This window comes from Podarcis bocagei (genome assembly GCF_964188305.1).
Source record: "Podarcis bocagei genome assembly, chromosome: 6".
Taxonomy (NCBI): Eukaryota; Metazoa; Chordata; class Lepidosauria; order Squamata; family Lacertidae; genus Podarcis; species Podarcis bocagei.
Window position 1 is genome coordinate 4,556,570 of NC_138130.1, and position 27,715 is coordinate 4,584,284.

At 43.2% G+C, this 27,715-nt stretch overlaps 2 long non-coding RNA genes across 3 annotated transcripts; both read left to right on the forward strand.

The window, feature by feature from the left end:
• The first annotated feature begins 1,276 nt into the window (after positions 1-1,276).
• LOC308589479 lies at positions 1,277-19,628 on the forward strand. 2 transcript variants are annotated; one of them, XR_014009304.1, is made up of 3 exons: positions 1,277-3,611; positions 4,341-4,452; positions 18,035-19,628. It is a non-coding gene; the product is annotated as an uncharacterized lncRNA (long non-coding RNA). The 2 variants fall into 2 exon arrangements; XR_014009305.1 differs by having other exon boundaries at positions 1,279-3,611; positions 18,032-19,628.
• Positions 19,629-24,233: 4,605 nt separating this feature from the next.
• On the forward strand, positions 24,234-26,861 carry LOC308589480. The gene is made up of 3 exons (XR_014009306.1): positions 24,234-24,736; positions 25,008-25,857; positions 26,032-26,861. It is a non-coding gene; the product is annotated as an uncharacterized lncRNA (long non-coding RNA).
• The last annotated feature ends 854 nt before the right edge of the window (positions 26,862-27,715 follow it).

The following is a 27,715-nucleotide window of genomic DNA, read 5'->3' on the forward strand; positions in this document are numbered from 1 at the left end:
TGTGAGACCTGGGATTGCTGTGTGTCTGTCACTGCATCATTAATTAAACATGTTCAGGTGCACTGGATCATCCAATCACATTCAGCATATGATCCCATAACATTACAAGGGGAAATTGGGGTGGTGTTATCCCATAAGGAAAGAGCAGCATGTCCATAAATAACCATTCACATTTCATTGAATCAAATGAAAACCACTGGAAGAAACTCAATGGCTCTTTTTACAAAGAGTCTCTAAATAAATTGGTTGACAAAACCCAGCTTTGACACAGCCTTGTTTTCAAATATCCAAACATTTAAATGAACATAGCTGACTTTTCATGTGTGGTAGATCTTTTTGACTAGAGTCCTTTGGAGTTTGTCCATCAGTTAACATAAAGCTGGGACAAACATCTAAATGGGAACACAAAATGCTAGGTCAGGTGCAGTCATGAGTTTGATTAAGGTTTACTGGGAATGGCAAGGGGGAAAATGAACAAATAGCAATTCTCTACAGCTGTCTCACTGATCCAAAATTGCTTTGCTCAAATGAAATACCAATTATGGCAGGCCTGCAGGACGTGAGGCCTATTACGCTGAGTGTGTGCATGTCTAGCCATCAGGGCACTTACTGGTTTATCTGCCCTGCTTGGGGTGGCAAAATGAGAGAGGTTCCCAAGCACCTGGCAGGTCACAATGATGTGGTTGTGCTTGACTTGCTTGATTACATGTTTACGAAGGGCTATATACGGCTGCATCAGCCTAGTCATCCCTGAGAGGGATCGCAGAGTGCCTTCCTCCAGTCTGGCAATAGCTTCTAGGTACCCACACTAGAAAGTTGTACAGAAGGGAGTCAGTCAACAGCAGCATTTGGGGGCTAATACTGAGGCTTGTTGCTGGTGGTAGCTGCTCTTTGGGGCTGACTCTGCTCTGCTCCTCATCCTCAAATGGGATTGCCCTCTGACTGCCGTTCATATCTAGGCCTGCAGTCTTATTTCAGGCTGCTGGCTGTAACTCTTTCTGGCACTTCCCATATGTTTTTGTGAATTTAGTGTTTTCAGAATTAAGCGAGCCATCAGTGAACTAATGGCATCGTGTTACCTCTGCCCCAGCTTTCTTCATATCTGCCAGTTTTAATTTATCAGCCCACATTATTTAAATTGGTGTTTTGAGGTTTCTGGGTATGATTATCAATTTATACTTTCAGTTTCTCTGTAGCGCATTATATAAGGCAGACTATTTGAAAGGTTTAGAAAAATAACCAGGGCACGAGTTAGGGAATGGAACATGCGAGGCTACCCCCACTGCTTTTGCTTCCTCAGTGGCCACAAGCAGCCATAAAAGCCGCAGCAGCTTGGTTTCTTTTTCTTGGCTTTCTTGTAATTTGCTTAGAGGTGGTTTTGTTCATCGGTGACTTGTTTAAAAAAAAGTCCCATTGACTGACACCTTATTTCCCTCTCTGAACTTGGAAAATAACTTCTCTAATTCCAGATGAGGCACTCTCAGCAACCAGAGCTTCACATTTCCAGGAGTGGCATTGAAAATACAGTGCAATGCAAAAAGTCCAAAGGACCCTAACTCAGATTTGTCCCATGTGGTTAAAATAATTAGTTCTTCCAATATTGGGGAAAGCTGCAGCGGGGTTTGAGGGTCTGAGTGGTACTTCTGACCCACAAGATTGCATGAAACTAGGATCTAGTATTCCCTGACATTTTACTGTGCCCTTCCTCAAGCCCCTGGTGGTTAGGGATGCTCAAGGATTTAGTGTGGTCTTTATTTTTAAATAAACTAGTCTGATTTATGCTTCCTGAATTAAAGTGAGAACTGGGACACAGTTCTTAAGCTCAAAAAGCAAGCAAACAAAAGACCCAGCCCCTACTAAAAGGTGTTTAAAATGATACATTTCAGGGTCAAAACCAGTGTGAATTTGTGTGAGCATTTTTTTAAAAAAAGTTCAGACTGATGCGGAAATAGGACAGAACCGACTTATGAATGAACACATGTGAAAGTGACACAAAATTGTTAATTTTATTGGAATTTTATTTACAACATAACACAACCCCCCCACCCCCCTAATACACAAATCCACCCTCATTAAACGTGAACATAACATACAATAAGCATAACATACAACAATACAAATAACCAAATAAAAGACTTCCTTTATCTTGTATCTGGCCTTCTTATTTACTTCTTATAAACTGTTTCCTTTATGAATACTTAAGATTTTTCTAATTATAACTTAAATATCCACAAAGTCTCCTACAGACATTAATCAAAACAAGTCCAGGTATGTATTTTAGGGCACTGTTTTGTGAAGTATTCTCTGCATTTTCCCCATGCTTTTTGAAACTCTTGTCTAGTGTGATTTCTAATTGCCTCTGTTAATCTAGCCAGTTCAATATACTCTAACAGTTTTTTCTTGCCATTCCTTTTTTGTTGGCACAGTTTCTTTTTTCCAGTTTTTAGCAATTAGGATCTTTGCCGCTCATGTGGCATAGAGGAATATTTTCTGATCTTCTCTTGCTATAAAAGAAAGTGACAGAAAAAAAGAACAGACTTGTTTCTCTATCCTTCGTTGTGAAGAGAGGAATTCTTGAGACTCTTAATCTCAGGACTGTGAGTTCGAGCCCAACGTTGGGCAAAACAGTCCTGCACTGCAGGGGCTTGGACCAGATGACCCCTCATGGTCCCTTCCAACTCTCTCATTCTATGATTCTAGGTTGAGCCTTCCTGCTTGTACAGATGTTTTTGCCTTATTACCAAGCAGCACCTGCCCCGTGTGCTTCACTGATCATCCTTTCTGAAGTTGCCTGTATATCTCAGCTGCTTTACATATATTTATGCAACATAGGGTAAATCTGTTTTTATTTATTGCATGTATATTTCATGCTTCCTCCAGGGAGCTCAGGTTGGCACCTTCCCTTGCTTTTGCCTGTTATTTACTTTACCTATGGTGTGTCACTGAACTTCCTAAGGCGTACAAAGTGCCTGCTCACATCTTCACAGAATGTGTGTGTGTAGGAATGATTTCCCCCACTGTTTTTGTGTGTATTGCAAAACCAAAAGTTATTTCCATGACAATGTTAAAAACAGAAGACCAAATCACTCTGCCACCAGCTAGCACTGCAAGTGTCATTCATCATTATCAGAATTAATTATGTCCCTGTGCCCAAATTCTTACATGCAGTAGGCTGGGATGTGCACACCCAACCACCCACCTCTCTACCCTCCACCCAGGCAAGTATAAGACATTATCAGAAGTCAAGGACACATTTCAGCCAGGTAAAAATGCTCATGTGGGGCGAAATAAGTTAAGAGAGGGGCTGTATCCTGGGGTGATGATGTGGTAGCGTGTTGCGTAGGAAGAATTCCAAAGATACAGAGGACTGGAGAGCAACATTTGGCTCGTGGGCCTGAAGTTCCCCACTCCTCTCCTAAATGAATTCATACTTTATATCATAACCTTCTGATACAACTGACTGAGGCCTCGGCTGTTTGTTTCTGTGTATGGATTTTCTCTATCCTTTTAGCTAATCCAAGCAGCAGAATATCCAGAACTCACAAGAAGATGTGGAAGCCGATTGGCAAAACACACATGAAGAATTGGAATGTTTATGACCCAATTGCAATGTAAGGCCTCTGTTTGGAAGATCCATTCACATAATTCCACTCCATTAATCTGCATTTTTAAACCCCCCCCCCCAATACATATTTATACAGCACCAACTATGTACTGGCAGATTGCAAAATTTCATAGGCAAAAATACAGGGTTCCTTGCTCCCCTGAAAGCTTACCATTTAAAACAGACAATGGGGAAAACAGCAGTGACAGGATTGATGTGGACAAATGCATTACAGCTTGCTTATATTTGAGAATGAGGATTAACAGGATAAGCCAAAGGCCCTGTAGGAAAGAAGAGTTTTGAGAGGGCATTTGAAGGAGAAGAGAAAAACAAATAGCTTGTAAATGAAAACTCCTAAAACTTCCTAATTCCCACAGAAGAAACAAGCACAAGTACAAATATAATTTTGAGTTATGTTTCCAAGTCTGAATAACTTTGAACACATCAGTAGGAGAATCCTCATTTACCCTCTCCTATCACTTATGGTGAAACCCCACATGGAAGGAGATGCTCGTATCAAGTCCTGTTATCACACTATGTTATCACACTGAAGACCTGAGATAAATCTGAGATCCATGACCTTGCAAACCATCAACTAGCAGAGTGCACTCTGGACATGGAATTTGAGGTGAAATAAATGTTCTTAATTCTGTTTTTGGAAATCCAAAATTTTGAGAAAATTTCGTATAAAACATTATTTATATTCTTATATCAGTATCCTACTTTTTTCATACAGTTAATTTCCAGGAGGTCTCCTGTCCATGCATGGGCCAGATCCATAATGGCAAGGTGGTGGCCTTATGGGACTTCAGACCACACCAAAGCCCCCCCCCCTGCTTTTGTCATGGGTAAGTGCAGTCACAGCAAAAGGAATCCAAGCCTTGTAGCACTGTTTTCTTTTCTTTTTAATATGGGCCCAAGATACATTCTGTGTTTCTCATTTTTGTAAGATATAAATATTACTAGTTTTATTTTTCTAGAAAAAAAGGTGCCAGAACTCATCATGAACACCTCTCTTGTTCTTTTATAATGACAATGGAGGCCACCTGAGGTGCTGAAACGGAGTTCTGGCTGAAAAACACAGTTGTTCATGGGAACAGCCATGGTATATATTTCTATTAGACCTGCAATCTGTAATCATTTTTGAAGTGTAGGTGGGTTCCCACGAGGCAAGACACAGCGATAACAGCAGTAACTTTTATTGAACTACATAACTGGAAACAGAGGCAAAGCAACTGCTTATATACATTCCTGAAAGTCTGGGCCACTCCCACTCCCAATGTGATTGGCCGTCTAAATTTCCAGGCTGTGAATCATGACTCAGACTTCAAGGGCCAATGGCAGAGGCCCAAATCCTGAAATGTTCTGTGATTGGACATCATGTATTGAATCAGAACACAGGAGCTCAGAATCCTTAGTCCAGACTCAAGCTTAGGCAAACACAAACCACTGAATGCATAACAATTTTAATCAGTAAATTCATGAAGTAATGTTCCATGGAGAAATCCTGTACACAAGAAAGTGGCATAAAGCAATTTGGTCTAAGTTAACCAGTGTAAAGTTACACCAGATCCAAACTTGGTTCAGCAGCAGGACTACTGCTGTCTGAATCAGCATAGGTCTGGCAGAGGCAAAACAGACCTTTAAAATAATGTTTGTATCACAGCACTCTTTCTGCCAACTTGACTTATGCTGGATTGCCAAGTCTTGTGAGCTGAATTGGCTTAGGATGCAGCCAACCCCCCGCCCCCATCCCCAGTCTGACCACCACCACGACCCTGGATTGCTCCCCTTCCAGGGCTTATGGCATTTGCAATTTGCTGGGCTCATCTTAGTTGGATAGGGGAGATGCGCCAGGATATCTTTGAGTGACCTGAGGATCAGAGGGCTAAGCTGTGGTAGCCCAGCAGCACCAGGAACCTCCTGCCTCAGCTGGAGATCTGCTGGATCCCAAGCTGCTCATTCCATACTGAAGTGCATTGTGCCCACAGTTGCGTAACATGATCCTATCTACATTTATGTATGGTATGAGACACATTTGCCCATTACATCTAACTTGCCTTATATCACTTCCAGAGCACTTGTAAAGCCATCTCTGTCCGTGGTGGGCAGGTGAATTCTTCACCCTGGGTGATCTGAACTGTTATAAAACGTATTTTGACCATCCTTTGGTCTAAATCTTTTACCCCTTTCAGACTTGAAAGCATTTCTTTGCACAGTGATAGTGGTGTATTACAATTTCAATACTTGGAAAATGTTTTAAAATAATTTTTTGCTTGTTGTCCAATCAGCTTGGGTTACATGATAGCATACATTTTGACCACATATTTTCTTTTCTTTTCAGTGCTGACTTTAACAATAAACTGTGATCCAACGTTTCATAAAACAAGCAGTCCCATTATAAATGAACATATATTTTGCAGAACTAATACCATAGTGGCATAGTTGCATTCACTGAAGTTGTAAGCTGCTTAAGAATGCATGCTTTAAATCCAGTTCTTTAGCAGAGATTAACTGAACTCCTAGTGGGAATCACGTTTAAAACACTTCCTTATGTGCTCAATTAATGAAAAAAGAAAGCTGTATCATGTTTTTAGCTAAAGACTCCAAGGAGATTATTTAAGAGGTATTTGTCATCTTGAATGCATTCCTTGGCTGTCTAAAATTACTTTTATGATCACATTATCTATTCATTCCAACCAGCAATCCTAACATAAAAAACAAAAACCACTTAAATAACCCCAGGAGCCAACAGCATTATGGTTTTATGTGATTACATATAGCATAAATATAGGTACTCTATAAATGTAAGTACATTTGTACATACACCTTATGACTAAATTCTGAGAAAGGGGTGGAGGAGGAAAATGCCAGTTTCTAAAAAACACAGAACTTAATATTGCACATGAGATTGGTAATTTGCCAAATGTTTGCTCACATAATGTCTAGTTCAAAGTTTAGCAGAATGTGAAGATAATGTTAAGTCTATTAAAAACACCATTAAAATAATTTGTTTTTAATTGAATAATGAAATTAAGGCTATCAAGTAAGGCTTCCGTTTTGCTGACATTTTCCCAATCACTGTAGATGGCTAGAAAATACTTTCTTAAATGAGCAGCAATGGCCTGGATGGTTGGTTCTTACTAGCTACTCAGTACATAAGCTCCCCGCCCCGCTCTCCTCAGTACGGGGCTCCAGAGAAGCAGTCTGTGCATACGAAGCCCTAGTATGATTGGTAGGCTAAATCGTGTCCTCCAAATCATGGAGAGCCATGTGTTGTGGTGAGATCACCAAACTGCCTTCTTGTTGCTGGGGCGGGCCCGTTTGGATGACCTCCTCACATCACTGGTTGCCTCTTTGTTACTGGGGAAAATTTTCTGTCATTGGGGTTTGATTGGCAACTAAGGGGCTATTTAGGGGCTGCATGAGGCGAAGTACTTGCTCTTTCGCATCATGCAGTGGATCTCCCGCCCTCCCTCCTTATAATTTAAGGTTGTGTTTTTGACCTTGCTATGCCTGTCATGGGGTTGTCTGTTTTTGGAGCAGGGGCCCGGTATGAATTTTGCCACTTGGCTGATTGGCGGGTGCCATTTGGTTTTTGCCTACCGTGTAGCAAATCGTCACAACTTGGTAAGGTTGGCGGTTAGGCGTTGGTTCATTCTTTGGTGGAGGGGATTATGGATTGGCTGTGCCTGCCCCTCATTTTTTGTTCTTGCTACTAGGGAATTCCAGGGGCTTGATTTGCTCTGTCCAATCCCCTCTCAGGGGTAGGGTCATGCCAGAGTTCCTGGGAGCATCTGGGGTGAACTAAGAGGCGGAAATCCTCCTCTGGGCTCCCCCACTATGTTTTCCCTTACTGACCTCTGGAGGTTCCAGCTGTCAGTCCTGTTGCGTGTTGAGTCCCACAATGCCACCCCCCAAAAATTTCACACTTCACACGTCAAATTTTGTTTAAGGTTTTTGGCATAATTTTTTGGCCACAACTTTATTCAAAATACAAAAAATGTGAGTGGTTGCTTAGGCATTGGTTATGACTATCTGTCCTTGCCCTCAGGGACAGAGCTGGCCTTCTGGACACCAAGAGAAGCCAGCGTGGGAAACAAGTATTGGGTGAGAAAATGAATCTGGGCATCAGTCCCTCACTTCTCACCCCCATGTTCCTGTGGGGCTTGCACGGCCCAAGTCCGATGCCAGGGACAAGGACAAAAAGAATGGCAAGCCCCTGGATTCCTTTAACGGAATTCCCTTTCCGCATCATTTGGAGGGGTAGGCACTTACCCCTCCAAGAACCAATTTTAACCAATGCCTAACCACCATGGAGCCTTCAGCTCACTGCCAAACCACTCACAGACCCAACCAAGCCTTCAGCTTAGCCACCACCGCACCCAGCCAAGCCTTATTCCCTAAGGCAGAAAGGTGCGCGCCATCAGCTCTGAAAAAGGATTCAGCCTGAAAAAGAATCTCAGGGTGGGAAATCACATCTCCACCCAGCTCAAAAATCTTTTTAGACACAGCAGAACTGATGCGCTTCCTGGCCCTTTCAGTGGCAGCTGGGCAACGACTACCCTTCCAAACACATCGTTGCAAAAGCTTGACCAAAATATTTTTGCTGTCGGCACCACTGCCCGCAGCTTCTCCAGGTCACCCAAAATTGTAGCACGTAGTGAAAAACAGTCCATGGAAACCAGGTCGTTCTCACCCAGCTGCACCCCAACAGCAGTGGGCGGCCCTTCCAGCAGCACCTGCCTCCGAATCAGCGGCAGGAATTCTGGCTGGCGCATTCCCCGTCTGGACAGCCAAGGCAACTGCACATGTGGAGGAAGGCCGAGACCCGGTCCCAATCCGGACTGCCGTGCACTGATGCCAGCCCAATGCATGATGCTGTGCCCCACCATCCAGATGCGGACAGCTGCTAAACCTAAGATAAAACAAGCAAAAATTGTAAGACACCAACAATGTTAACGAACATAACCTTTGAATGCATTCGATTTCCAACGACCTGTATTTTATTTTCCACTGCCTTATTAACACGCTTTCTGGCCTCCTCAGTGGTAGTTTGTCTAGGCATTGGTTCCCGATTAGCTGCACCTGACCTCAGCAGGGCAGCACTGACGACTGGGCCCCACCATATCATCAGTACCAGCAAACATTGTGGGGGAGCAATGAATCCCAAGGCAATCGCATCTCGCCAGGTGTCGTTCCCCATAGGGGAAAGATGCACCCCATCTGCCCTAAAGAGGGCAACAGCCTTGAAGAAAAATAGCAGGGTAGAATATTACAGAACCACCTAAAGCAAGGACCTATTTTATTTTATTTTATTCTATTGTTCACCGCCTTATTAACATGCTTTCTGGCTTGCTCGGTGGTAGTTTGTCTAGGCATTGGTTCCCGACTAGCTGCACCTGACCTCAGCAGGGCAGCACTGACGACTGGGCCCCACCATATCGTCAGTACCAGTAAACAGCATAGGGGAGCAATGAACCAGGATCAGACTCAAGCTCACCCCAAATGCTCCCAGGGACTCTTACGTGGCCCTACCCCTCGAAAGGGGTCGACAAAAGCATGGCGAATCCTTGGTTTCCTTTAATAGAATATCTTTGCGCATTGGAGGGGACAGGTGCTCCAACCCCCCCCTCCAGACCACCTTGAACCAATGCCTTAAATTATTTTGAGTCCAGGGAGAGCTGCCATCAACTCAATCCAAGCCCTCTTGCATGCAGGAATGCAAACTTATGCTGGAGGAAGACAGCAAATCATTCTCGCCCAGCTGTACCACCAGCACTGCGGGAGGACCTGCACAGGTCACACTCGACCGCACCAAAGGAAGGATCTCCTCCCAAAGCATTCCCCATCTGGACATCCAGTATATGTTCACATGGGCAGGAAGACTGAGATGGCGCCCCAGTCCAGACTCGTCAGCACGTTTGCCAGCCCAGTGTACAATGCTGTGGCCCAAAAGTGCACAGCTGCTCCTATGAAAAAAGGAAATAACAGACAAGCATCAGCACAGACATCATTGTGACACTTCCTGATATAACCCTTGTCAGCGTCAAACTTCCAATGACCCGTATTCACAATCCTGTCTACTGACAGGCCCCCAGTGTGCAGCCTTTGCAGCAGCACCTAATCGTAAGGAATGAGGCATGTTCAGCGGTAAGCAAGCCGCAGGCCGTAATAACTGGTGCACGACGTAAGCACATTGATGCCTGGCTAACGGGAACCCATTTTCATGCACTAGGAGCGGGCCAGCCCCCAGGGGAATGAAAAGCCAAATATTCTGTTATCCATAACCGGGCAAGGGCCCTCCTCACCTCTGGCGGGAAGCCTGATTGTGGCACTCCTGCCCACTGTTTTAGAGGTACCAACTCTAATGACAAGCTCCAAAGGATAAGGAAAAGTCCTGAAGCAATAAGCCTCCAGACTCTCAGCCCCGTGCTGGCTCCAACAACCATTTCCCCAACCCTCAGTGCGAAAATGCAATGGACTACTGAAAGGAGTCCCACCTTGATCTTTAACCCGCAGACAAGTTTTAACTTGTTGCAGATACTGCATAGGTAAAAATTGACCGACTTCCTGCCCACTGTCCTATGAGGTTGGAGCCTATTCCAACCTTCCAAGGCCCTGCGCACTACAAACTTTATACAAGGGTCTCTGAAAATTAAAGCTTCAGTGTAACAGACATTGCAGCGGACTGAATTCTGATAGTTATAACCGCATGCCCAATCTGCAGCAGGTGGACCAAATACTGCAGGATCTGCTCAGAGGATGGGGGCCAATTCATCTGAATGGCCGAGGACTGCCAGCTTAATGCTAAGAAATCCATCCAGGCCTTCCCCTAATAGGTAAAAGCAGAAGGGGAAATGAAGCTGCTGCTCTCTGTAATTACTAATTGTTGTCAAAATGCCACAGGTGGTCTGGAAAAGTCTGGCAATAGCTGAGTCTGGAGCCCAGGATCTGAAGCGCTTCATCTGAAAATCGGATAGTGTGTCAGTGTAATTTGGAGCGTAGAAAGCACAATATTAAACCTTAAGTGGCGCAGCTTGAAAGCATGAGCGGAGGGGCGGAGACTGTGCTAGAGCGTGAGGACTGTTTTGCCAAGACGCTCACCACTACCTGGTTATCAGACCAAAAGCAGATCCGATGGTCACTGAACTCCTCGAGCCACATGTGAACTGCTACTACAATGGGGAAAACTCAAGAAAAGTTATGTCACATGATTGCCTCACCACACCGGGCTGGAGGCCATAGCTTTGCACACCAGCAGCCCTTGAAATAAAAACCAAAGGGCAAAGATCCAGCAGCACCAGCATGAATCTGAAAATCCCTGAGCGGGTTCAAGGTATCCTGCCATGGCGAACTACTATTGCATACATTCAGGTCAGGAATTGCTACCATCACCTGATATCTGCCTTCACCACGCTTGGTAGGTGTACACAAAGGTAAGGGGACCTCAGGCCGCAGGCAGCCTGGCCTAGTGGGAAGATTAATTAAGTGACCCAGCAAGATCGGATCTGATGAAGCATCACTTGCTACAGAGGAAGTATTACAAAATAACTTCCTTCAAGGCAGACAGCTTCTCCATAGGCAAGTGGTATGTTTTAGCAACGATATCCAACTGGATCCCTAAATAAAATGGGAATATGGGCAAAAGGTATTGAGCTATTGCTTGCCAGCTTCCAGCCCCCGCTTGGGCAGGGGGCATCTTGTGCTGCCATCATGATATGTAAATTTACAGGGCCGACGCTGGCCAGAACCCCTAAAGAAGTCCCGACAAAGCTGCCGCCGAGCCAGCTTCCTTTTCAGACACACACTCTGTGCAATGCAAAAACACACTCCGTGCAACACAACTACACACTCCATTCAATGCAACTACACACTCCATGCAATGCAAAAACACACTCCCTGCAATGCAACTACATTCCATGCAATGCAACTACACACTCCGTGCACTGCACACAACCTCCGTTCAATGCAACTACGCACTCTGTGCAATGCACACACCCTCCATGCAATGCAACTGCAAATCTCTCACACAATGCAATGCAATGCAATTGCAGCCCGTGCAGCGCCGTGCCCTGCAACGCACAGAGCAAACTGCAATGCGGGCACGCAAAGGTGCTTTCTCCCAGTTGCATATTGCAAACGTGGCGCCCGTTACTTCCCTCTCAGTGAGGTAACCACCAAAAGGACCTAAGTGTCCAGGTAGAGCAATGGGGGAGTATGCAGCTGTCCCATACAGGGACCAATCCTGCAACCTAGGCATTACCGGCACTATGCGCTGACCCAGTGAAACCAATACTTCATGGACCACATGGGGACACTATTCAGGCCGGAAACGCTTCCAGGCCATCGAATTCTAGGGCAAATCCCTAGGATCACCTGCTAGGCCAGGCAAAAATGTTTCCAGTGAAATAGCAGAGTTGAGGTAGCCCACAGCTTGTCCAGGTACCCCTGCTTGCCCTTTTAGAGGGAAGCACCCCTTCAAGAAACCCAAAGTTCTTTTATCACAAATGGGCTGAACTACCCAGCAACAGAATAGTCCAAAAGGAGCAGCTTGTTTTGCCTTGTTATAACAATGGCTAAGAGGGGGATATGAACCCTGTCTCCCAGGTCCTAATCCTGTACTCTAGCCACTAAGCCACAATGGCTCGTCTCTAAAATGGCAGTCGCCACTATCAGGGCAAAACAAACTTGAAGAAAATAAACTTGTTCAGAAACAGCATAGTTCAAGAGCATATACAGAGTGCTCATAGTCCTTGGAGGCACAGAGAGCCTCTGGCGCCCTCTGTCTGCCTCAGATATACATTAGCAGCAACTGGGCCTGCAAGCAGGTACATTCTTATAGAGAGGTCAGAGACTTAACAATTAACTGCTACCTGTAGCAGACTTTAGGCTTGGAAGTTATGTGCAGGCCGAATAGGCCTCCATGCCTCTGCTCTTGAGAATCTTAAGTCTCATAGCAATATTAAAGGAACTCAAAATAGTGCTCCTGCCGAAAGCTAGATTAAAATTTGGCCAACAGTGCTGCACACACTCAAAATAAAGCCAACCTTCGGGGTACTATAAACAAAAGTGATACCAGCTAAACTGGGAACAGCCCTGAGTAGCCCTAATTTCAACAAGAGAAATGGGGGAAACCTTTTTGCGAAAGAAAGCCCCTTAACGGGGGCTCTCTCACTATCGGGAAAGGCAAGCCACAGATACAGGGAGAATCTTCCCACAGGGCAGGGTAAGGGGTGGGGTGGGAAATCGAACAGGAAAAGGGGGGAATTAAATTATTTAAGGGACTAGAGAGGATTAAAAAGAAAGGGGAAATAAAGAAATAAAGAAATGTAACCAGACAATGAGAAGATTGTCCAGGTGCTCCATGTGATCCGATGCAAAATGGCCAAGAGGACGCCCAACGTCAGGCATCCTATATTTAAAGACTCTGACCCCTCCTCCAAATTGGCAACAATCAAAACCCCCCAGCAACCCAATTTTAACCACTTAAAGGCTTGGTTCCTCCCAAAAATCTGCCCAGTAACGGCAGGGTGGCTTGTTCCCCCAACCGCCACACGTGCTCTCTGCTATGGGGAACACGCTTTCCTGCTGGTGCTGGTTCAGGTAGTCCGAACCAATGCCTAAGCAACCCCTCACATGCTGTAATCAATAAAGTTGAGACCAAATTAACACCAAAAACCTTAAACAAATATTCTGTGTCCTGTGTGATTTATTTTGGAGGGGGTCTGGGGGTCTTCACACGCAAGAGTCTGATTCTGCAAATGGCAGCTTCATGGGATGCATGGTGTTTCCCATCTTCTCCATGCTTTTCATGCATAATTATCAGTTCAACAGTTAATTGTAAAATCAAAATCATGAAATTGCTGCTTGCTGCTTCTCTGTTTCTGACAAGGAAACATTTCTTTGCAGGAAATCCTGTCTTAAATTATGAGAATTGTGGGCACAGTTCAACCCAAGCAGCTGCCTCCACAACGATTCAGCTCTCGTCCTGAGCCCTCCAGTGGCCGCCACCCCCCCCCCCAAAGATCTTTTACCGTGGGGTCCAGCAAAGACTGGAGGATCCCAGCAGGTCACTATAACCGCCCCCCCCCCTTGCAGGGAGTGATGGGACAGGTTTACAAGCAATCCACCCCCTGCTACAAAAAACAAGGAACATTATTTATTGCTTTTAATTTAATCCATCCTTTCCTACCAGGAAAAGAATAATATGGTCGAAAAGGCAAAAGCTCACCCCATCCACAGTGAACCCTCTTGCCCCAAGTGCCCCTATGGAGTGTGCATGTTTGACCCACAAAAGCAGTTTTGCCACATGCAATACTTCAAAGCAGACACTATTGCAAGCTAATGGATGGTTTCTGATTATCCAGAAGTAGAATCAACAAATGACAAGGTAATTGGTGCAGAAAAGCCCCAACCCCTCTAAATGTGCAAGCTCTGGTTGGTTTAACTGATAGATAAATCAATGAAAATCATGCTTCTAAATAGGTTTTTAGGTCACATCCACACCATACATTTAAAACACATTTATGTATACCACTTTAATAGTCATGGCTTCCTGGGAATTATTGTTTACCCACCACAAAGCTATAATTTCCAGCACCCATAAAAAATAGTTCCCAGAAAAGGGGAAGCTGTGTGCTTTAACCTTATGGTGTGGAAGTTACATTGGTAAGTCACTGTAAGTTCAGTTGAGAGTAGGATTGCAGGATAGGGTTTCAGTAAGAGCAATTTTATATTTGGAAAGGGTAAATGTAAGGGGGCAAATTTATTTGGGGTGCATAATCTTCAGGTACAAGAGGCCACTGGCATGTGAAAGGAAAGTAGGTCTGGATCTGTCACAGCTTGGAAGGTTGTCTGCCTGGGAACCAAATACTCTAAATTGCCCTTTGATCTTTGGATGAAGGGCAGTACATAAATTTAATAGGTAGTAGTAGTAGTAGTAGTAGTATGCTACTCCAGGTTCCATGAAGACAGCAGGGCAGAATAAGTAGAACAACCCAGGCAGGAAAAGAAATAAAATTTGAATCCTATAGGGAATGTTATAGGAAATGGAAAGCTTTGATTTCTTCTAATAATGCTTTTCATCACTTGTAATTTACCTGTTTCAATTGTTCAAAGAGTTATCTGCAAATATATGTGAATTATAATGTAAACAGATATGAAAATTATAATTGGTTAGATGAGGGTTTTCCAGCTGGGGGCCATATGGCCCCCTGGGGCCCCCAGGATGTTCCAAGAGGGCCACATGTAAAAATGCATAAATGGGGAGGGGGCACTGTTTCTGTAGGTTTTCTCCTCCATGTCAAATAACTGGGGTCAAATAAGTGTTGTTTACTTTTTATAATACATGGAAGATGGATCTCCCTCGGGAGGTGCTGGACTCTCCTTCCTCGGAGGTTTCTAAGCAGAGCTTGGATGGTCGTCTGTCCTGGATGCTTTAGCTGAGTTTCCTGCGTTGCAGGGGGTTGCACCTGAAAGATGACCTTCAGCGTCTTCCAGCTCTATGATTGCACGATTCTATGTTTTTCTGCTTCAACAATATTTCATTATGTTCCTATCATTTTATGTAATTGCATTTTGTATAAATTATAAATAAAACATGTTCTATTTACAAACAAAACATTTAAATAGCTACTTTTCTACCAGTAGGATGGGGGGGGGCATGGGCATAGCCAGGATTTTTGATAGGGGGACAGGCTTTTATTGAAGGGGGAGAACCTCTGATTTGTATTGATTTTTACTTATTGGGGGGGTCAGCTGCCCCTCTGCCCCACGGGCTATGCCCGGGGGGGGGGCGGACCACATGAAGGAAACAAGGTCAGAAGGGGGCCACAGTCGGAATAAGGTTGGGGAACACTGGATTAGACAATTAGAAGGAACAGAGTCAACTGCCATTCTTTATTTATTTGGGTTGCATGTCAAGGTCCCCAAGCCACCCAATAAAACACAATTCATACAGAATTTTTGTTTAAGGTTTTTGGCATAAATTTGGCCACAACTTTATTAAAATACAAGAAATGTGAGTGGTTACTGAGGCATTGGTTGCAACTATCTGACCCCGCATGGGGACAGACTGACATTTGCACACCCACGAAAGTCAGAAAGGGAAAACATTTGGGGAGAAAGATGGAGCTGGGTACCATGCCCTCACCTCTTCCCAAATGCTCCCAGGGGCTGTTGCGTGGCTCTAGCCCCTTGGCAGGGGTTCGGACAAAAGCATGGTGAGCCCCTGTACAGTAGTGCCTCGCAAGACGAAAAGAATTCGTTCCGCGAGTCTTTTCGTCTTGCGATGTTTTTCGTCTTGCGAAGCACGGTCCGTCGCAACTGCGCCTCTTCAAGTGGCTTTAAAAAAAAAGTGCAAGACGTTTTCGTCTTGCGAAGCAAGCCCATAGGGAAATTTGTCTAGCGAAGCAAGGCAAAAACGGAAAACCCTTTCGCCTAGCGAGTTTTTCGTCTTGCGAGGCACCACTGTATTCCTTTAACAGAATCCCTTGCAGCAGCAGCATTTTGGAGGGGCAGGCACAGCCAATCCATGCTGCTCCACCAACCAATTTTAACCAATTCCTAACCGCAACCTTACAAGTTGTGACAATTTGCTACGCAGTAGGCAAAAACCAAATGGCACCAGCCAATCAGCCAAATGGACAAAATTCCTACCGGGCCCCTGCCCCCAAAGCGGACGACCCCATGACAGGCATAACAAGGTCAAGTGAACAACCCTAAATATAGGGAGGGTGGGCGGATGATCCGATGTGCACAGCGAAAAGAGGAAGCTCAACACTGTGTGCAGGGAATATAAGACTTCTTAGCTGTCAATCACAAAATGGCAACATCAAATTCTCCCCAATGACAAGAGGAGCCCAATCGCAATGGTGGCCAACTACCTTTACCCGCCCAGCAACAGTGAGATGTCTTGCTAGACCCCCCCCCCCCGCAACACGTGCTCTCCATGAAGGAGAACACGCTTTGTGCTAAAAACTATCTGAGGCGAGGGAAAGAAAGAGCATAGCTCAAACAGGAACTTCCTGGTGCTATCCTGAGTGTCTTCAGGTGGGGCTAAGAAATACCATTGTCTGAAACCTAAGAATGCTTTCACCAGTCAGGGTGGCCAGAATAGAAATTTAGAATGGATTAGGAGAACAAAATGACAGTTTTTCTAGCTTTTTAATATCAGTGAGTGTAAAATAAAAAGGAAAGGTATGATTAATATGACCCTGACAAATATTATTAGGCCCCAAATTACCTTTCTGCTTTTTACATCTCTAGTGACACACTACTAGCCCTGTATAGGGAGGTTTTTAACACTTGGTGTTTTTAGATATACTGTAAGCCAGCCAGAGTGGCTGGGGAAACCTAGCTAGATAGGTGGGGTATAAATAAAATTATTATTATCATTATTACTATCCATTTTGCTGCTACATTCATCAACACAAATTTTGCAGCCATACTGCTAGTAACTATCTCCTTCCCCATGTCTGTTTATTAATATATTTTCACCTATATCATAGAAACGGAAAATAATCTAAAATATATTTCATATGCATTTCTACCTGGAAACTTTGATTCTAAATTAGGATATATGTAGAATTACCTTTAAAGAAATGTATGGACATCCATTTTTGTAATAGTGCAAATCAAGTGTCAATACATTTTGGTTACATGCAGGACATTTTCGGATTTGAGCTGTTTTAAAACAAACGGCATAAAGTGTTCTTAACCAAATGTTTTCTGTACAAACATGGCACTTTCATAGAATTGCCCTCCTGAAAGCGCACTTTAAAAAGATTGTTTGTGAACATTTTCAGTCACAGTGTTTCACCTCTGGAGTCCAACGACATTTGGAGAGCTTTAGGTTGCCCCTGAGATACATGTTGAAGTCACTGAGGGATGAAGAAAAAGGAGAGCACATTAAAAGATGCACTTTAAAGAGTTTATTGAGGACCAATACTTTTTAAGTTGAATTGTCTTATTGGGGAAAATCATAAGTATTCAACTTAACATAGCTGTAGAAACTCAGTAACAAAAGCACTTGTGTGACAGTTTAACATGTTTAAAACAATTAAATAAAAAAGAAAGGCCATGACAAAAAAATGGGACTAACTAAAGACCAGCATGTAAAAATAATAATTGTTAATCTCTTTAAGAACAGCAACTGATGATGTGACGTAAAAGGTATCAGTGCAGTTTATGGGTTAATCAAGAGGGTTTAGCCAGCCCACACAAAAAAATGTAACTAAATATGTAAATGTTCAAAAAAACACACATGTAATCACTTGAAACAGGATGTTCATTGAAACACAGATTATGAACAACGAAAACTTCCTTTCTTATAATCCTAAGTATTTATGCTTATACTTTATGTTTTATATCTTTCTGGCTTTACCAGAATCGGTTTCATCAGTAGTTTGTTGACATTTCCACCAGCAGAAACACATCAGGACACTTGGACTTGCTTTGGAACCTGAGCTGCTTGGTGCGGATAAAACAGGCTGGGAAGGACAATGTGGCAAGCTGAAAAGAAGGAACAACTGATAAGTACACTCTTCCGGTGCCCCACTTCTCTGCTTCAACTTGCACTCTCTTGCATCACTTGCAATAGAAAAGATGTGTGGGCTAAGATAAATGAGCTTAATTGTCTAACCTGATATTTTGCATTTCCCTGCTGTTTGGAAGGGAAGAGGCACTGGTCTACAAATGTGCTGAAATATAAATGGATTAATGGAAGAGGCCAAAAGCTCAGCTACTCTGTAAAACAATACAGGAGCAAGGGGGCCCTTTACTGGTCCTTGGCAGTACATCCTCCCCGTCTAGATTTAGGCTTGAAAGACCAATTAAATATGTGTGTGCAAGGGAAGGTTGGTTGCAAGCATTGCACCATTTGTGACAGTGCACAATTTCTTGCTGATCACAATCACTTACGGTACCGGTGCTAGCTTCCCATTTCTGAGATTTGTGGATCTTTAACTGGCTGTTTTTTAAAAAAAAATATTAATTAAATCTTATACTGTGTATGCAGTAGTCAGAGATGTTTCTAGAACTTGGCATAGTGTACGACTCTGACACTGTTGATATGAGCTGCCAATCAGCCAATGGGCACATGGGAAATCATATCTGATTTATAAAAGGAAGACCTCTATGCAATAATTGATGTGACACGACACCATCACCAAAGTTATTCTTGGGAAATAGTAACGGTTGATTTTGAATACTTTGACACTTCACAGATACCTGTCAACTTTCTGTCTGATGAGGGGCATGTTTACTTGTCCTGAATTGTTATGAGAACATGTAGTATCTAGTACAGCTGTATTCCAATGCTTTCGTTCTTGGGTTAAGATGCCCATTTGCTGTTGGCAAAAGTTCTGCATGGGATTATAAAGGCCTAAATGAATAGAGAATATCCACAGCTATTAGACAGAGTGTGCCCAGGGCTTCTATCCTAATAGTTGTAGTGTGCCCAATGAAGCTTTGAGCTGGACTGGGGAATCAAAGTAAGCTATATTGAAATCAAAATATGAGGTCACCAGCTGCCCACCAGCAGAAGATAAATACATCTTTTTGCACTGCCAAATGCTGAAACATCATGGAATCAGTGAAGTGTAATATTATGCCTAGGTTTCTAATGCATTTCTTCAGTGTTTGGCACAATATGGCTAAGTGGCCGATGTGCCATGAAATCTCTAATGTACCTTCGTGTCTGAGAGGTGGCCAAAGACAAAGCAATAGTATTATACATCATAGGCATTAATGTATAATACTTAAGTGCCTCTTCAAACTGGTGGTGGTGATGGTTTGGTGGTTTGTGTTTTCTCCTCTATAAAAGACCTTTTACTGCTCAATGAATTCAGATTATCAGTTTGACGCAGTAATTGAAGTGACGTGACAGCATCACCAGAGTTATTATTGGGACACAGTGACTGCTGATTTTAAATATTCTGACACTTCACAGATACCTGTCATGTTTACATCTTTTGCCTGTTCTCTGTAAAGGGGACATAACTCAGCAGTAAAGCATGCAAGCAATCTCCTCCACATGCAGCTGCTGGGTGACCTTGGGCCAGTCACACTTCTCTGAAGTCTCTCAGCCCCACTCACCTCACAGAGTGTTTGTTGTGGGGGAGGAAGGGAAAGGAGAATGTTAGCCGCTTTGAGACTCCTGAAGGGGAGTGAAAGGCGGGATATCAAATCCAAACTCTTCTTCTTCTTCTTCTTCAAGGTTAATTATTTCCTAGTATCTCCAGTTAAAGGATATTGGGTAGCAGCGCTTTATTAGACCTTTGCCTCAGAATCTGGCCAGTTTCATATGGAGATGACAACACTGAGCTTGATAGACCAATGGCCTGACTCACTATAAGATAGATTCATAGCTTTTTTAAAAAAGAAAAAAGTTGTAGGTGAATTGTGTTTCTCACCTCCTTAAGTGGGTTTTCCAAGTTTGCACTCCTGGGCACTTTCACAAATATGGACAATTATGGTCAGTGGCGTAGCGTGGGGGGTGCAGGGGGGGCCGGCCGCACCGGGCGCAACATCTGGGGGTTAGGGTTAGGGGGCGCAAATCCACGGGTTAGGGGGCACAAATTACTTGCCTTGCCCCGGGTGCTGACAACCCACGCTACGCCACTGATTATGGTGGTCAGAGCTCAGAATTTGGAAGACTAAACACTGGTGTATCTAAAGCTCATATTTATTAATCATAAAAATAAAATTTTGCTACTAGCTAACAAATCAAGCAGACGTATGCATTATCAACAAGTAATTAATCTCATTTCACAGTGCCTTTAAAACCTGCCTTCAGAGCCTTAAAGATAGTTGCTGCAGTCACTGTTCCTAGTTGCTAGCCTGCACTGATGACTGCAATCACCTCTCAGCAGTACAAAACACTTCATGGCTGCAGGGCCCTCTTTTTTTTAATGCTTGGGCTAGTCCTGCCCAGTAGACATGGAAGTTCTTACCAGCCATACCCCTTGGCTGACTTGCAAATCATAGAATCACAGAGTTGGAAGGAACTCAACCCTCTGCAATGCAGGAATCTCAGCTAAGGCATCCATGAGAGATGGCCATCCAACCTCTGCTTAAAAACCTCCAGTGAAGGAGAATTCACCACCTCCCAAGGGAGTATGTTCTACTTTCAAAAAGCTCTTACTGTCCAAAAGTTCTTCCTGATGTTGAGTCTGAATCTCCTTTCTTGTAACCTGAAGCCATTGGTTTGTGTCATACCCTCCAGAGCAGGTGAAAACAAGCTTGCTCCATCTTCCATGTGACAGCCCTTAAGATATTTGGAGATGGCTCTCATACAGTGGTGCCTCGCAAGACGAAATTAATTCGTTCCGCGAGTTTTTTCGCCTAGCGGATTTTTCGTCTTGCGAAGCACGGTGTCGGAAAAGTTTTGGAAAAGCTTCAAAAATCACCAAAAACCTCAAAAAAGGCTACCACACCGCGTTCTATGAGTAGCTCCTCGAAGTCAAGTCGCAACTGTCTTAACGGTGTTAAGAAAAAGGAAACAAACTTGCAAGACGTTTTCGTCTTGCAAAGCAAGCCCATAGGGAAATTCGTCTTGCGAAGCAGCTCAAAAACCGCAAAACCCTTTCGTCTAGCGAGATTTTCGTCTTGCGAGGCATTTGTCTTGCAGGGCACCACTGTATCTTCTCTCAGGCTCCTCTTCTCCAGCCTAAACAATAGCCTGCTCACTCAACCATCCTGCATAAGGCTGGGTTTCCAGACCCTTAATCATCTTGGTTGCCTTCCTCAGCACACCTTCCAGCTTGTCAACATCCTTCTTAAATTGTGGTGCCCAGAATGGGACACAGTATTCCAGGTGTGGTTTAACCAAGGTAGTACAGAGAGGTACTATTAGTTCCCTTGATTTTGGATACTATACATCTGTTGATACAGCTTAGAATAATGTTAGATTTTTTTCAGCATGACTCTGAAAGTTACTTATATACATAGGGGATGGTAGCCCAGGTCAATCAGGATTCTTGTCCACATAGAGCACATAGATGACCAAACTTGGCCCTCCAGCTGTTTGGGGACTACAATTCCCAGCATCCCTGACCACTGGTCCTGTTAGCTAGGGATGATGGGAATTGTAGTCCCAAAACAGCTAGAGGGCCAGGTTTGGCCATCACTGACATAGAGGGAGCCCTACCTGTGTACTACTTAGACTTTCAGAATGATGCTACTCAATCACCAGACCAGCGCATATTGGCATCTGGGAGTGAAGAGAACTGTTTCACATCTTCCATACCCATGGTTACCAAACATCGGACTTTTGTGTCACAAAAATACAGATTCCCTTCCAATTTCACATCCCTCCCTTCATTTAGGATTAATACTGTGAACCCAAAAGTTGTTGTTTTTTTAATGCAAAGCTGGGAGCTAGAAATAAAAATGGAATGAAATATTAGCCAAGTGTAGGGGATTGGGATTTGAATTATGCAACCTTCTCCAACAGGAAGGTAACAAGGTATACAATGCAGAGTAAACAAGGTGGTCCCTTTTAGCCTAAAATGGCAGAATGCTGTCTCTTAGGGTGCTCTCCCCAGAGACCTGCAAGTGACAGGGCCCTTTGACCCTAACATAAGCTGGCATGAGCATTGTAGTTTTTGACATGACAGTGAGTATTCCTGCTACCATAGTACTGCAATCACACCAAAGAATGTGATTTGAAAGAGTGTATGTGCAATGATGTCTAATGATGCTAACTTGTGATTTTTCAGCTGCAATTTTTTTTTGGGGGGGGTCTAACTTAGGAAGCCAATATTAATTTGCAAATAAAAGCAGTTTGCTAAGAATTGGCTGGACATAATAAAAGTTCCCCACCTTTACGGACTAATGTGACAAAACCTATAACAAAGGGAAGAAACAAGCCACAATGTTATTTGGGAATTGTGGTGCAAGGCTTTAAGCTTAATGTGCAAAGGCTGGCCATGAATTTCTGTCACCCTCAAGTTTTTTACAAGGGTCTTACTAGCTCTTCATGTCCTCTTGGGAGAGGCAACTAATACAGAGAAGGTAGGATATATAATCACTTCCACATTATATCCAAGCCAAGCCATTCATTTAACTGTAAACTTTTGAAATCTGAATTTGGATTCTTACTTGGCAACATTGCAAAAGGCACATGGCCCAGTTCTTCAATCTGTTAAAGTCATTTTGAATCCTGATTCTGTCCTCTGTGGCATTAGCTACCCCTCCTAGTTTGGTGTCATCTGCAAATTTGATGAGCTATTTATAAATTTGTTTATAAAGACATTGAACAACAACAGGCCCAGGATGGAACCCTGCGGCACCTCACTTGTCACTTTCCCCCAGGATGACGAGGAACCGTTGATTAGTACTCTTTGGGTTCAGTCAGTCAACCAGCTACAAATCCACCTAACCGTTACCTTGTTCAACCAACATTTTACTAGCTTCCTCGCAAGAATATCACTTTCTCAAAAGCCTTACTGAAATCAAGATACACTATGCCCACAGCATTCCCCTGATCCACCAAATTTGCAACTCCATAAAGAAAAAAGCAATGTGATTGGTTTGGCATGACTTATTTTTGAGAAGCCCATGCTGGGACTTAGCAATCACAGCATCCTTTTCTTAAATGCTCATAGACCAACTGTTGAATTATATGTTCTAGGACCTTTCCTACACAGTCTTCCTAGGCAGCTTCACAGAAAGGGTTATAACCATTCCACTCCACAATGTTCTTCATAGCTGCCATGTTATTGGCCTATTCCTTCAATAAAGTTGTGGCCAGTTTAATACAAGCTATCAGTGTTCTTTTTATTTCTTCTACTTGCAAACATTAAGAGTGTGGTTTCTGCTTATAAGCTGTTATTAGTCTATTGATCAGCAAATGTTTTTCTAACACTCTGGAGAGAAATAAGAACATTTTAATGGTATAATAGATCACAGGATCTCATACTGTGGAATGCACCTATTCCCCATCCCAGGGAGGGGGAAAAGCATTTTGGGCAGTGGAAGTGCAAAGTCTTTAATAGAATACTGGGCATCACAGCATTAACATTTATTTTGATCACTTGTGGCTGCAGAGAGATGTAACTAGTACAGCAAGAAATTGAAACTTTTCTCTCTCATCACACCCTTATGCAACTTATGAGGGTAGATATTCAGAATTCATTTTGAAACATTTGGGAAGACATATTGGAATAATTCTCTGGTATTCATTTACCTATATGTTCCAGGAGTGATATTTTGAAACCACTGGTACAGTTGTTGCGTTAGTGTATTTCAGATGGAATTTTTGAATTTTTATGGCTTTCTTTTGATGCCTTGTAATGGACCCTCCTAGAGGGTTTTTTCTGGTAGATGACTTGATCATAGAATCATAGAGTTGGAATAGACCACAAGGGCCATCGAGTCCAACCCCCTGCCAAGCAGGAAACACCATCAGAGCACTCCTGACATATGGTTGTCAAGCCTCTGCTTAAAGACCTCCAAAGTAGGAGACTCCACCACACTCCTTGGCAGCAAATTCCACTGTCGAACAGCTCTTACTGTCAGGAAGTTCTTCCTAATGTTTAGGTGGAATCTTCTTTCTTGTAGTTTGGATCCATTGCTCCGTGTCCGCTTCTCTGGAGCAGCAGAAAACAACCTTTCTCTTTTGATGCTCTTTTGTCTTCTGGTTTCTTATGTTTTGGACACAAAGGGAAGCAGTGGAGGCCAAATCTGGCAGGTGGTGAGCAGTAACTGCTATTGCAGATAACATTTGGGATTATTGCTTTAAGTCAATTTATTATTCCAGCAAATGCTGGAAATGTTTGCTAGGATAAGGCCCAGATATGCATTTATGGGACTTATAAATGCTAACTTTAAAGAAAAGGTGAACATTATGAAACCCCTGGTTTTCCCCTGCTAATATTAAAAACCCCTTCCACACCATAGCCAGAGTGCTGCTATCATTGCTGTTGCTTCTATAGCGGACCTAATTAAGTGAGGTTTGAAAAAGAAATTAGCAGGGGACTCTTTTCATGAGATAGACATTAGCTAACATCTAGAGCTCAAGTTGCTGCCAGGCATACAGAAATTGGGGCAGGAGCCAGTAAAATTGGCATCTCTCTCTCTCTCATCTATCTATCTATCTATCTATCCCACCCCTGCTCCATTGGTGGAGTGATCAAATACAGTGGTGCCTTGCAAGACGAAATTAATCCGTTCCGCGAGTCTCTTCGTCTTGCGGTTTTTTCGTCTTGCGAAGCACGGCTATTAGCGGCTTAGCGGCTATTAACGGCTTAGCGGCTTTAAGAAAAAGGAAACAAACTCGCAAGACGTTTCGTCTTGCGAAGCAAGCCCATAGGGAAATTCGTCTTGCGGAACGACTCAAAAAACAGAAAACTCTTTCGTCTTGCGCGTTTTTCGTCTTGCGAGGCATTCGTCTTGCGAGGTACCACTGTATGTTGTTTTCTGCAGACTGTGGAGAATATGGAAGGAAAGAGGGGTAATTCTAAGGTACTCAGTTCTTAAGCAGCTTGGAGCTTTATGAGTTACAAGTATACAGTTTTGCCTAGAATGCTATAGGAATTTAGGCCAGTCTGCAGGAGCCAACTCCTAGAGGCCAAGGGGTATTCAGTGTCCCCCCCCCCCCCCGTTGAGGGGTATTGCCATTCAAATGGTGTCCATGCGTTGCATCATGTGATTGATTATGCAGGGCAGGGCTTGCTTACTTACCCTCCCAATATTTTTTTCCAAGTTGACACCCCTGGACCAGTCATTGGGGTGCTACTATAATGATAACTGATTGTTGTTGTTGTTTAGTCGTTTAGTCATGTCCGACTCTTCGTGACCCCATGGACCAGAGCACGCCAGGCACTCCTGTCTTTGATAACTGATTACAGAACCATTAAAAAGTGAGCAACTGGGCAATAGCTGTGAGACCCTTGACTGCAAGGGAATCTTTGTGCGGAATAGATCTTGATATGTTAAAGGCAGAAATGATGGGTCCTAAAAAGCAAAACTGGAATTAGTGAAAAGTAGCCTCTGCAAGATTGGTGAAACTACTGACCTGCCAGCCTCCAGAACCTCCTAGATGCTTGCTGAAGAACATGTGTACAATGTGGTCCCCCCCTTTTTTTACATACATAAATTAGTAAAGGGGAAATCATAGAATTGTAGATTTGGAAGGGATCATGAGGGTCATCTAGTCTAACCCCCTGCAATCCATTTTCCCAATGTGGGGCTCGAACCCACAACCCAGAGATTAGAAGTCTCATGTTCTACCAACTGAGCTATGCGAGGTGTTAAGGTAAAAGTAAAGGGACCCCTGACCATTAGGTCCAGTCGTGGCCAACTCTGGGGTTGTGGCGCTCATCCCTCTTTATTGGCCAAGGGAGCCGGCGCACAGCTTCTAGGTCATGTGGCCAGCATGACTAAGCCGCTTCTGGCGAACCAGAGCAGCGCACGGAAACGAGGTGTTACGCAACGATAACCTTTCATAATTATAACCTCGAGGACTGCTGCTCCCCATCTGAACTGATCCGAATTTTCCTATTGTCATGAGGATGCAGAGGATGGCAACATGAGAAAGGGCCTTTTCTGTAGTGGCTCCACAATTAAAGAATGCTCTCCCTAGGGAGATTTGTCTGAAGCCTTTATTATACATCTTTAGGTGCCATGCAAAAGCATTCCTCTTCTCTCAGGCCTTTGGCTAATTAAACAATATATGGCCTTTTAAACTGTGTCCATGTTGTTTTTGTTTGTTACTATGCTATGTATGTGTGTGTTTTTATATTTTTGTCTCCTATAATTGACCTGTTGTTACAGCTTGTCTATCAAAAGTATCCCAACATTTGTGCATCTGCACTTATTAGTCTCCTGAACTGAAATGTTTCTGATCTTTCCAGTGCTAAGCTGTCAGTACAGGCAGCCTCCCGTTTATGTGCGTTCAATATGTGCACAACTGTGTAAATGTGCATCACACCAAGCCCAGATGTGACCCAGAACGTCATAAAGACGTCACTGAACTAAAGGGGGGTGGGGGGCAGAATGAGGGTGGAGTGGAATGGAGTGTTCGCAGGCTATTTCAATGGGTTTTAATTATACAGTATGCGATTTCACCGACACATACGAGCCTCGGAACATAACCCCTGCGTAAATGGGGGGCTGCCTGTAGATCAACAGATATCATTAAATGGATTTTTATATAGCTGTATATATTTAATTACATGTAGCATTTTCCTCATCAATATAGTCTAACAACATTGGAAAATGAAATATTTTCTATTAAAATTTGTTATATATTCTTTCTTTCTTTCTTTCTTTCTTTCTTTCTTTCTTTCTTTCTTTCTTTTGCATACCAGTATCCAGAAGATCTTATGAGTGGTGTATGCCCACTATTTTTATATCTGTTTTTCCACATTGATTAGAACTTTCCTAATATATATGACTGTTACTCCAAACATAGCAGTGGCATGTGGAAATATATATCTCTGAATAACTGCATATCCACAAGTACACAGACAAATATGTGGTATACTTTTGTTCTTGCCAAATGTGTTAACAGCTGTTTTCCTAAAACATAAGCCCAGTAAATGTGATTAATACTGATTAGGTCTGATTAATTTCATCAAGCAGAAAGCAGAAATTCACATGCATGAGATTGCTTGAACAAAGATTTGAAAGCAAACATATTTATTTAGAGTAATTTGCTTCCTTCTAAAATCAAGGCTGCTCATAAGCTTGGTTAAAATGTTAAGGGGGTTCTTTTCATCCAAATCATGTAGCATTGTGTACAAGCCTAAGATCTAGAAGAGGAAAAATTATGAAAAAATGCATGATTAATCAGCAACCTTTTTTTTAAATGAAGCTGTGGCATGGACTTACCTTTTTTAGCATAAGATTGAAATGAAAGCTGAAATCCTATTAGCAAGAGTAGCAAAACCACCAGCACAAGTAATTCAAAGATGGCAACCTGGATCCTGCCTCCTATTTGTTGAAAAGAATCACTATTATGAATCAAACAGTCTCTCTCTAGCCCCACAGTTTAATCCGTAGTATAAAAATCTAAGGCTTACAAACCATGAGAAGATTGATGGATGCAAATTTTGTTCTGCCAAATGCTTTCTCAGCTGCATGTTTATTCTTAAACCTTGCCGA